Source organism: Rousettus aegyptiacus, unplaced genomic scaffold (assembly GCF_014176215.1).
Source record: "Rousettus aegyptiacus isolate mRouAeg1 unplaced genomic scaffold, mRouAeg1.p scaffold_m13_p_10, whole genome shotgun sequence".
Taxonomy (NCBI): Eukaryota; Metazoa; Chordata; class Mammalia; order Chiroptera; family Pteropodidae; genus Rousettus; species Rousettus aegyptiacus.
The window spans coordinates 57160302-57173716 of record NW_023416285.1 but is presented as its reverse complement, the minus strand read 5'-3'; positions in this window follow the sequence as shown (position 1 = coordinate 57173716).

Genomic DNA, 13415 nt, shown 5'->3' with positions numbered 1-13415 from the left:
TTTGTGTCCATAGATCAATATTGTTTATACTGCTACAAGAAGGCAAAGTTCATTCATATTTTTTCTGTTTTATGTTTTATAAGTTTAACTGCTAAAGAAATTTTTCACATAAGTACTTAGATTGGAATGGAAAGAATGTTTTACAGAAATGACATTTAATCATTTTTAATTCCTTATAAATTATATAACTTAATCTCATTACATTAATTGAATCATCTATTACCTAAAAAATTAATTTGGTTCTCCTGCAATTTTATTAAAAACAGATTATTACAAGCTACCTTATGTGCAAAAATAATTTTTGAACAGTGTTTAGAGTTATTCACTTTTACAACAGAGGCATTAATTATTGCCAATTCTTGTAGTTTTTATATCCCTGGGCAGTCAGGTTTGGAATGAGTAAATGGTATACCTTTCTCCTGTAAGGTGGGAGAAGAGAGATCGGAAAAATGGAATTGGAAATGGTGTCACAAAGCCAAAACAATAAAAGAACAGCTTTAGGAAGATAAATCTTAGGAAATAGTACACAGAGAATTTGAGTTTCTGGAAAGTAATTATCTAAAACTGCAATCGTTTGTACCCCTTGGAAACTGTTCTGTATAATCAAGTTTATGTATAATCCAATTACAAGATTTATTTTCAATTATTTGTCCTTATACTATGGTTTCCTAACAGGAGTACCTCAAAAAAATGATTTAGTAAAGTAACTACTTTTTCTTCAGGAAAAAATATTTATGGTTTGTAACAAAAACATTCAACAAAATAATAAAACATAATTTAATTATTTTGCAGTTATTTCTTTTTCTTACAGAAAATACTTTAATCACACCACGAGCACAGATTTTTTTTTTCGAATTAGACATTTATAATTGACTTCTCATTGTGTAAATCTTCTGTGCCTTTGCTTTCTACATTCTCATATTTTACTACTTCCTTCTGGCCCATATAGTTCTTTGCTAAATTTGTTCCTCTGTTACCAAACTGTCACTAATTTAAGTATTCTTCATTTCTTTCTCAGTATTATCTTTGTATGTAACATCATTACATACTTTTCACTATATATCATTTACTAATAATTTAAATCTTTTTTTTTAAAGAAATTCCTGTTTAGTGTAGAAAACGTAAGAAAAATGAAGAAAAAATCACTTTATTCATAATACATGAAGGTAGCTATTATTAATAATTTGGTAAATAGATCAAATGTTTTTTATTTTTATGAATATATTACTTTCAAAATTGTTTTATGGTAAATTTTAAAAGTTTTGGGGTTTTTTTGTTTGTTTGTTTTTGCATCTTGGCACGTTACTGAACTTTTTCATTAGTATTCATATGTTTTCATTTTCCTTTTATGTTTTCCAGGAATACATAACATAATCATGTTATCTTGAAAGAAATAATATTTACCTCTTTGTTTTCAAAAGCATACCATATTTGATACCTACCATATCAACAAATACAGTACTCATCCTTCTTTCAAGCTCCTATAATCAAATAATTTACTCTATCCACCTTCAGTTCCCCTACTTAAATTTTCTTGCCCTTCCTTGACTGTGATTGGGTTCAGGCAAACAATGTCTCTTTGTCCCAGTCTCCCATTTCATAGTCTTTAATCTACCTCAGCCTTTATACAATTACTTGCCATTTTTATTATTAGTATCCTTGTAATTCTTCTTGCACTGTACTGTACTTTTACTGTCATACTTTAAATGAGCATATACTTTTTCTTCAAATCATTAATTCCTTTTCTTTTATTACCAATTGCAAGGCTATATCAAGAAAATGCATTCATATAATTAAAAATCATATATTATACAAAAAAGTTAACAAAAAAACAAATACTGGTCCCATCCTTTGTCGGGAGCCATTACGAGACACTGAAGCAGCTGCTAAATCTGCTTAACCAATGGTTTTAGGAAGTAGGGTTTTAAGTTAATCATTACTGACCCTGGTGAGGAGATTAAGCAGGGTTTTAAGTTAATTATTACTGACCCTGGTGAGAAGATTTGCCTCCTAAAGAAATCCTTTTAAGATGGTGGAATGTTTTATAGCCCAGAAAGCAAGAATGTTTGTACCCTGAGGGAAGGGTGTATGAGAACTTATGTAAATGTCAGCATTCCTATGGTAATATACTCTGTGCTTAGATAGAAATAGGCTGGGTTAAATAAACTCCAGGCTGCAGTTCTGACTGTATGCCCTCCCTTACGAACTTTTCTGTGTTCTTTTTTTTCCATTAGGCTTCACCCAACTCTTTCAGGTGCTGTTCGATCTCTGCCGGCGGGCTCCAGCCATTCTCCTCCAGACTTTCTCTTGTTTTTCACAAAGATAATTTCTATTAACTAGATATGTATTTCATTATCTGAAGGGAAATATGTCTATTAGAAAAAAATGTAACTAGCTTTATTTATTGATGTATCAATTTTAGATATTCTTTTTTTTTTTTCTGAAACAATATGTGGAGATCTCATTGACTTGTAGCATTGCTTACCTCCACTTCCTCTCTTCCCCTATTTTCAATTGACACTGCAGTATTCAGTATTAAACAACATTCTTAACTTCCTTTTCTTGTTTAACACGCACACATATTATCTCTTGCCTTATTATTTTATAAAATAAGGATGTTTGGACTTCGAAAATCTAAACACCATGTCTCTATTATCTATTTTCAAAGGCTCTGTAATCTGAAGCTCCTCTACTTTTACACTAAAGATTAGAACAAATATGTTCTGCTCTAGAACCAGAGTTATATTCAATGTGATTTAGGTTCTAAAGTTTAATTTAAAGTTTAAAAATAGGACATAGAATTTTCTCTGTCACATTACAAATATTGCTTAACATAGAGCCAAGTAATATTAAAAGATTTAAAGTATTCGAATTATCGGATGTTTATTTGGACAAATCTGACCAACATTTTTAACATTTTATTTTTTTTTAAACTGCTCATGAATTCTTTGGGTCAGGAATTTGGGTGGAAATGACTTGTCTTCCTCTGCCCTCTGCCATAGCCAAGAAGACTTAAATGCCTGCACATCATTAGAATTGATGGAGGCTGGAACCATTGGTAGTTTCTCCACTCATATGTGAGTTGTGATGAATTGAAAGTTGAGCTCAACTAGAACTGCAATCCAGAGTGGCTATACATGTGCCGGCCCTTCATATATCCTTGTGGCTTGGCCTTCCTCATACCATGGAAGATTCAGAATAAGTGGACTTCTTACATGGTAGCTCAAGGCTCAAAGAGAATAAGACAGAAGCTGCAAGGCCTTTTATGACTCAGCCTCAGAAGTCACAAAGTATTACTTATACACTATTGAGGAAACCAGTTATAAGTAAGGAAAGTAAAAATAGGTCTCACTTCTTGATAGGTAGAGTGTCAAAACATTTTGGGCTATGCATTTAAAATAAACTGATGGTCACATATTTGAAGTGTTATCTAAATATATACATAAGCAGAGGGAAAATTTTCGCATAATAACCATACAGTATATTTTAAAGTCCAAATTCAATAAAATTCTTTACATCGTCCTTGGAAAACTGCAATGCCACACAATACTAAAGGTGGAGGAAAATCATAAAAGTATCTATGGACCTGGTATTGTAGTTAACTGATTTATATGTTATGTTCAACGACTTTGCTTATGCCTTCTCATAATATTGGCAAAATTAGCAAATATCGCAAAGTAGTAATAGTCATGGAGTTTATGAATGAATTTCCTCCCAACTTAGGTGTTTCAAAGTAACTGAATACATCATTACATTCTGGAGTGAATCAAAACTAAGAATTGTATTAGGTTAGATTATACTAATGATGTTAAATTGATTTCTATTTATATAAGTGTCTCCAATTCTAATTTATATCAAAAGGAGGTTTAAATTAGAATCAATTAAATGAGAGATTATTAGCAAAATATCAAATGAAGAATGCTTAAATCACTTAATTCAGAAATATCAGTTTTCAGAGTGTATGTATAAAAATCATGAGTCATCCCATTAAAATAAAAATTACACATTGGGTTATAAAGATATATGACATGCCAACAGCATATTTTCCTGTATGAGCTATATGTTACCTTAAAATGTTTCAATAATAAATTTAAAACTTATGAAAAAGCATTATTGTTTTCATTTTGTTGATTGCAGAGTTCTTCTTCCTGCAGGGGATATTGAAAAAATTTATGGTTCCAACCTTTAGTTTAGAATTAATGTTATTGCAGAGCTTTGGGATTAGAAACAGCTATCTATTTTCAACATAGCAACAGACAACCTTTACAAAACCCGTTTATAAATACTGCCTTTGCTATTTATAAAAAAAAAAAAAAAAAGTGAGAGACCTTATTGTGTGAGAGCTATTGACAAAAGGCAGGCAATTTAATGAAAAAAAGGTTATAAAATTAACAGAAAAAAAGAACTTTACTTCTTTTGATAGGTTCTATGTACTTGGCAAAATAATTCAAAATTTTCCGGCAAAGATAATTTTTTAATACTCCTGAAAAAATTTCAGATTTCCTCTGCAATTTCTTCTATAAAATTAGAAAGTATATATTTTAAACAGCAAGGAGTGCCAGTTCCTATGTTAAGAATAAGAATAAACTTAAGAATAAGAATAAGTTTAAGAATAAACTTCAATATTACTTATATATATATTATTTTGTATATGAAAACATTGTGATAGTGGCAAGAAGATTTGACTTTAATCTTTTAATGATCTAAGCTGAAATTTCGAAAATATGTACAGAAAATTAGGTTTGGGGATAAAATATTTTATTCGGGTGTTCGCCCTGCTATGCAATTTCCTGATTAGTATATTTTTAACTTAAAGATACATCTATAATTTAACCTTAACGTATTTTTCGTTTATTTGTTTTGGAAGACTAAATACGTGGTAAACTAATTGTTGTCTATATGTAAAGTTTTTTTCCTTGTAGCTGATTGCAAATTTTGTAAAATTAGTTAATATGGAACACATTGCATATTAATTTCTTTGAGCAGTCTCTTGGCTCAATAGTGCACGAATAGTAATGCCAAAGTTCAAAGATTAAGTATGAGCTTCTTAGTATAGAAATGTTTAGCTTACTGATTGTGTGATCCGTTAATAAACACTTTACAAAAGTGACATTGAGGCTCTAAACATAGAGCAAGAGGCAAAGTTTAAATGTCTTTTTTTCTGGCCGATGTAATTTGTTTAAAGTTGGAATAATTATGTTCCATATATAAGTCATCTAAATAAATTTAGGTTTCTTATTTTTAATGAAAAAAGACTTGCACATAAGCTAACAAAATTTATTATTCACAACAAAATGCAGGAAAGAGTATATGGAAAAATGGCCAGTGCTTGTTGTGTTCCATTTTATAGAAATTTTTTTTTACTAAAAAATAGCTTAGCCAGTGACAATATTTTAATACCCTGATATATGGTAAATATAATAACAAACAGTGATTTTTCTCTTCTCTTTATTATTTTTGTTAATAATTTTAAGTATTTCATTAGCTTTCTCTGGTATTCAATGAAGAGACTAATTAAACCTTAATTCGAATCTTAATAGAATGGTAAATTCAGTTACAGAAATGCGATGTGGCTTACATTATATGTTTCACATGTATGTGTGTGTAAATGCACTTAGAAAATATAACATTTATACATATATATGACATATGTGTATATATACAAACACATATAGGTACTATATTATATTTATATTTTAAATAAAGTTATACTAGGTATATTTGAATTGCTATTATATTTCAAGGTAAATTCATTACAAATTACACATGCTTTATGAATTACATTTTTAAAAATATTATTACCCATTTTGGATGCAAGTACTGATTTAAAGAAAACATTAATTTTTTAAAAGTTTATATTGATGATAGCAAGAATAAATGACATTGCTTTACTTTTGTTTATTCAAATCATGTTTTTACACAAACTTAAGGAAATACAATAGTTTATGGAAATTGTATTTTTTTTGTATTTGATTTATTACTGTTGCATTTTTTCTAATTTTATAAATATTACAATATTGCTAAAAGAAAAAGTAAACAGAATAAACATTTAAAGATGTAATATGATGTTATATTTGCCTGCCAATGTGAATAAAGAAAAATTCTTATGATTTTCAATTTGCAAAATATTTCCATATAGAATAGGCAGAAGACTATTGAGAGCAGGAATTGAAAGAAATAATCTTACAAAATAATTTACACTGAGAAGAATGGTTTTATAAGTAACTATCAAATAATTATAAATATACTGAAAACTAAAATTCAAGTTTACTTGTAATTGTGCTTGTTTGAGCATGAGCGTAATCTGTTTTTGTATTTGTTGCAAGATATTATCAATTCTATCAGCCTTTAATTTTACTCAGAAAGAATATAACCAAGAAAGAAACTACAATATCTGTCCCTTACTTATTTCTACTAGTTCAGATTAAACAAATACCTGCATAGGTAATGTGCTTGGTCCTGTGGATAATCTAAAGAAATGCAAGCTAGAAAGGTTCTAAAATCTAGATGTGTAGAGAAGTAAATAATAATTGAAATATAAATGCCAATAGCAAAAGACTAGTTGAAACAATGTAGTATTTTATTACTGTATAATTAGCAATTATAAGCAATAATTGCTTAAATGGTCAAAGTAAAGAGAGAGCACTATATGCAGTATTTCTTTGAAGACTTTTAAAATGATAAGACTTTAAATAGTTCTTAAGTGGAATAATGGTTATTTCAGAGTGCAGAAATGTGTGCTGGGAAACACAAGGCCTAAGCAGGAGACAGAAGTAGAAATGGTATAAAGAAACAGTTCTAAAATATGAGTAAGTATAAAACATATTCACATTTAATTCTATAAACAGTCCCTTAAGAAGAGAAAGAAAACGAAAATGAAACTGAAAGTAAACTGAAAATGAATATGAAACAGTTTAGAAGAGATTAAGTGATTTACCAAAACTATTGGTGGGTGAAACAATAGGGACAGAATCACATTTCAAAAGACATGTAGTTAAAGAAAATACTAAAAGTGCAGGGTTTGGTTTGTTTGTTTTTTAACACCTACAGCACCTGGCCTTCCTAGGCTGTCTCCCATCCAAGTACTAACCAGGCCTAAGCCTGCTTAGCTTTTGAGATGAAAGTACAGGTTTTTTGCCATAGTGTTTAATACATTTCTTAAAATGGGTTTGCAGAAATCTTTTGATAACCATTTCAAAAGGTAGTTTCTAGAGTACTTCAGTTTAGACTTATTTTTAAGTCATAGGCTAGTTACTCCAAAGTCATGTAAATTAAAAGGGAATATAAAAACTGTCCTCAGTAAAACTTTTGTGGTAAACTGACCAATAAGCTCAACTGTTATCACCAGTAATCAGTATCTGCTCTCCTCCATGTTGGCTTCATTTTCAGTTTCCATATTCCGACAAAATAGCTTCCAGCTCTTCCAGACATGCATTTTCCTACTTTCAAGTTCAGTAAAGAGTATCATCCACAACTTGCTCCAGCAGAAAATGTATATTAGCTCATAATGGCTGCAATAGGGCCATATGCTCATCTCTAAGTCAAATAACTGGTAAAGGAATATGGTACTTAAAACACATGCCCATGTATGAATCCAGGGCTAATTTAACATTGCCTAAACACATGGTTTAAAATTGGAATAAAGCTAGTTTTCCTTAACCAAAATGAAGATTCTATTATCAGAAGTAAGGTAAGTTTTACATAGTTTGAAAAATTTTGTATACTACACTACCCATAAAGATACAACATATACATTATCCTATTAAAATCTTCAAGAAGTCATAAGAAATGAATGTTAATCTTATTATATCCAGAGTTTCCCAAGCTTAGCTGACCACCACACAGAATTTCTTAATTTTTTTTCCTGTATTGCTATATTTTTACCATTGTCTGGCATGTCATCAATATTTATTTTTATTTATTTTTAAATAAAATATAATTGACAAATAACATTATATTAGTTTCAGGTATACAGCATAGTGATTCTCTGTATCACTTTGTATTTGGTAGAACTAGTATTGTGCAGAATAACTTTTGGAAAACACTTATATACATAATTGGTGTTGAGTCAGGTTTTATTTTATGTTATTAAAAAATATGATTGAATAGTTTCCCAGTTGGTAATGTGATTGGGAATATGATTGGGAATTATTGGACTAGCAATATTATGCAAGATGGGTTGTAGTAAGGATTGACAGGAAATGACAGGTTATTATAGATGTGTACAAATAATCTCAAAGTTTATTTACATTTTTGACTCATCCATAGAAGCCAATGTTATATTAGGTGATCTAGAAAATGTCTAAATTTATGATGTTAAGTCAGGACTTAAAGGATAAGGGCAAGAAAATGGGTGACTATGAGACATTTCAAAGGAAAAAGTCTTAGGGGATGGTGACAGTTTTTAGAAGGAAAGGCAAGAAGGGTTTAAAATTAACACATGTAAGAGCTGATGAGAATGAATTTATGGTAAATAGAAAATAAAATCTGAAGAATATGAGTCAGTTTTTGTCATGGAAATTGGAAAAAGTATGGATTTGTGTGTGTGTGTGGGTGGGTGCATGTGTGTGTATTGACATGTTAGATTTAGAGATATTTCAGAGAATTCAAAAGATAAAGATTACACCAGTAGAACAGTTCCTATATGAATGTGATATTGATACAACAAGGCCAGGTATCAATTAAATGGATTTTAACCCTAAGATAGCTTTTGTGGAGAAGTGAAAAGGAGTTGAGGATACAGATAATGCCAAAGGGAAAAAAGAAGAAAGAAAAGGAAATTGAATAGAAGAGAAATTAAAGTAGGTAAAGAGAAGAGGAGGAAAGAAAAGGGAAATGAAGGGAAATGAAGAGAGAAAGAAAGGTAGAGGAAAGTGATATTGCTTAATTTCAAAATTTCTAGATTATTACATTAATTTTTAAAATTGTGATTTTGTCATGAATTCAGAGATTATCTAGTGAAACTGTTATATGACAAAAAGCTGCAAAATTATAGCTTTGGATAATTTTTCTAAATTTCTAATATTGTCATATTATTTATAAAATATGAATATGAATTATGAATTTTATATTTAGAAATAGATCCAAAGTATAAGTATAGTTATCACTATTACTATAACATTGTGCAATAATATAGCTTGTCAATATTATAAGACAGTTGCTAATGAACATATAGTACATTTTTATGATTTCAAATTAAACATATTCTTAAACAAAATTACATCATTTACAAATATTTTTTGTAAAGTGCCTGATAGTAAATATTTTAGGCTTTTTAAGCCAAAATACAAAATTAAAGCAATGATGTAGGTACTTCTTTAACCAGAGATAAAACATATGTCCACAGTTTTTGTCTTATTTCAAACCACAATAACAATAATAACGTATTTTATAATACAAATATATTAATGAAAATAAAATATTTTTGGAGGAATAATATTTTACTTAATTGGAATTTGATGTGAATATTTCTTAATCATCAAAACTGATTCCAAATGTTCATCTGTTAAAGCTGATATATAATGAGATTTTACATATTTCATCTTTAACATCTTTTTGCAGAGAAAGACAATTTCAAATATTGTTGTCAATCCAAATGTAAGACATTTACAGAATGTTATCAAATTCTTGCCTTGAAATCTCTCTTTTAATATTTCTTAATATTAAAGATTACTCACTCTCAAATGAAAGTTTTGTGAAAGCTCCTCAATTGCACAGTAAAATGGATTTGAAAATTTAGACAATTCTTTTACACTTTCATCGAGGTCTAAAAAATGTCATTAGAACAAAATATGTCTACTCCCAAGCTTTTGAAAGATGAAGAGTATGCTTTTTTGTTTGTTTGTTTTAACTTTCAAGGCATGGAAAGTACATAAAGCACCTTGACATTATCTGTGATTCTAGAAATATAAGTTGTCAAATTACTTCACTATAGTATAAGTTCCACATTATCAGTGCTGTTTCGCTTTGTAAGTTTAGTATGAATTTATTTAAAAATAGTATAAACAAAAGCTAACTTCCAAAGCTAGTTAGTATACATTAGTGGTTGATTTTCTTCCAGGAAAAAAAAAATTACACACACACACACACACACACACACACACACACATATACATCTGTGTGTGCGTGTGTGTGTGTGTATTATATATATATTATATATATAATATATATATATAAATCTCTACCCTCAAGTTATACAATCACTTCATGATTTCAAAGGTTTGTAGATTTCTCTGTGTTAAATCAAGTAAGGATATCTAGTTAAAAATTCATGAAGTTAATGAAGTTTAAGTCTATGAGAGCAAATGAATTTTATCACTGACACTACTGGTTTAATAACATAAATTTAAATATTTTTCACAAAGTTACTACTTAAGAATAATGCAGTGAATAATCATAAGCATTAAAAACCTTACATTTTCAAAACTATTTTCTCAATATCTTTGAAAATATTCTCACCTGTAGTTGTCCTATGCAGAATATTTTGTAGGGACAAATTCTATCACTTTGAACTTGATAGTGAATTTTCAAATAAAAATTTAGCCTTACAGGTACCAACTATTGACTCAATAAGAACCAAAGCAAACTGATTGAAGTTATTGGATTTGTTTTTTAAGTAAATATCGATGATGCTCCTATTGTCCTTAATTCTTCCAGACACTGTTTTTTCCAAAACGCTAACATTTTCTATGTGATTAAATATATATTTTCAAAAATATATTGTCATTTATACAAACTCTAATCAAAAGAATGAAAACCAAATACATTAAAAATTGATATCATGTAAATAAAAGTCCTGAGGACAGAAAGCACTGAAGTTATGAAGTTTTCTAAAATCAAGTAAAATAACATGAGAAAAAATGCTTGAAATAAAGCCTAGCAATTATGAATTTCTGTGAGTAAATGTAGAATGAGCAAACAAAAAGAAGACTGGATGCAAATACTGTTTCAGCTTAAAAAATGTATCCCAGGAAACAGTGATGAGTAATACTCGATCTTCTATCAACTAAAGTAATCTTTGCTTTTTATTAACATAAATTATTGTCATTCATGTTAAAATAAAATATATTTTGGTTCTTTAGGAATTAGTCTGCCTATTGTTTTTATACTTTTTGGTCTCAATTTATTGTTTCTTGTGTGTAGTAAATCTCACAATATATCACAATATATCAATATATCATTAAAATGCCACATTATATCATCAATTGTTAATGAAATGGTGAAGAGCACAGCTCTTCAATGCAGAGTTTTGACTTATCTCCGCTCATTAATTTGAGACATTAGTCAATTAAAGGAAAAGAAGTCGGGCTTACAAATAAGTCGCTGGCTGTGTCACCAGCAGGATATAATCTCCCAGAAGTAGGGCCAGAGGAGCTCCAGTAGCCCATAGACAGCCCTCTGAAGAAGGTTTCAGATAGAGGCTGTTAGAAGCGAAGCACTCAGAATCTGAGAGAGAGACACAAAAAATGGAACTGAGGCTATGTGTGTGAAACGTTGTTTGCTACGGCTGGAAAAAAGGTGTATAATATCACCTAAATATTGTTGAAGGCTTACTTTATTTCAAATATCAAGCAAAGCACCTTTGTTTACTTTTCTTTAAGGTAATATTTATGCCTACTATTTACTCAATAAATGCTACCTTATATTGCTAAATTTATCACTCATACAAATTCAGCTTTGTTGTATGTACATATAAGTTATGAGACTAAATTGTACATTTTAATAAACAGTAGGATGTCTTCAGTTTTTATCAAGTTAATATTTAATCATATATCTTGTCCTGAATGAAAGACTGCTTTAGTTATTATAATTGAACTTGAAGGATCCCCATGATGATAACAGTTGTTTCTAGTACTTTAAATCAGAGAAAAATAACCAGATAAGCTGTGTCTCTGTTAGAAAAGCCTATCCAAGTTAGTCTTTTTTGTTTGTTTGTTTGTTTTTTTGCTACATATATAGTATTTTTTTAACTTGGCAGGGAAGAAATAGAGTGAGAATTATAATTGCTGGAAATTTTTGCCATCTGGCTTCCTAATACTGTAAATTACATGTTTTAAGTCTTTTCCTTTGAATATATACACCTTTCCCTATGGTTTTATACTTGTTGGAATAGCATGTTCACTTATTGATTGAAAATATGTATATATGTCGTGTGTGTGTAACGAATGTTTTCTTATTCTTAACACGGTATTATTAAATAATTAGACTCCAACTTCAACATATTTTATCAAGATAACTGCTATAGTAAAAAGTTTTAATTCAGGTTATCTATAAAATTTATCTTATTTATAAATGTAGTTATTTTTATTGAATATGGAAAATGTAGTGATTGTGCATATTTTATTTGCTAATTGAAAATTTACTTAAAATATATAACATATTATATTAATATAATTAATATTATTATACCCCTATATATCTTCATATTATTACATCCCATATTACATTTAGTTAAAAAATTATTAGTGTGTTTAGTCATTAAATTATTAATTTTAGACATCAATAATAAGTAATATCTACATCTCTTATGTAGAATGTCATATGTTTACTATTATTATTGATAGAATGGATTTTAGAATCTCTCCTAAAAATTGAAAGATACCATTTCCTGCTATATTCATATATTGTGATTGTCAGTGTGAGACAGAGTTTGAAAGTTAGAAGTTTAAAGTAGTGTGGAAACTTCCTAGTTATCGAGAATGACTTGAGCATATAAATTGTATAGTTTCATTATATTTTAAATATATTCTTATTTAATTACTTTTATCTTAAAGTAGATATGATGATAGTCTATGATGATAAGCCTTATGGCAGAGGAAACATAAGACTAGAAGAGCCTGGAGAGAATTTTTAAATACATTAAATTGAAATCGTTGTAAGTAGAGGAAACAGAGAGAGCTCAGTGTTTTCCACCAAAGCAGTAAAGAATTATAGATCAGCAAAGTTTAGGAAAAGTAAGATTTATTAAAGTATGTTTCAAGAGAGAATCGGACTATGCTGGAATTGGTCACAGTCCCACAGATTTCTTGCAGTATACTTTATGTTGTGGCTATGACGTGTTGTTATAAGGGCGATGTTAGATAACGGGAATGTGAGGTCATATTGATTGACATCCTATTGTTATATAACCTTTTGTTTACTGTGCATGCCGTTACCCAGAATTCAGTCTGTTATAATTTCATTCATGAACTTCTGGGCATATGTATGATATTATATGCTGGTGTAATGTGTCTACGGTTAAGGAAGATCAGTACCTGTACTAACTGTGCACATACTTGTGACTGGACTAAACTAGCATTTTTGTAGTTTTTACTTCCTTGTATTCCAGGATGTAAAGGTAATTTTTAACTATTAAGTGGGTGTTTCAGGGAAGTCCTAAGGAGAGTCTCTGGGTTGGGCCTTTATTCCTCATTGCT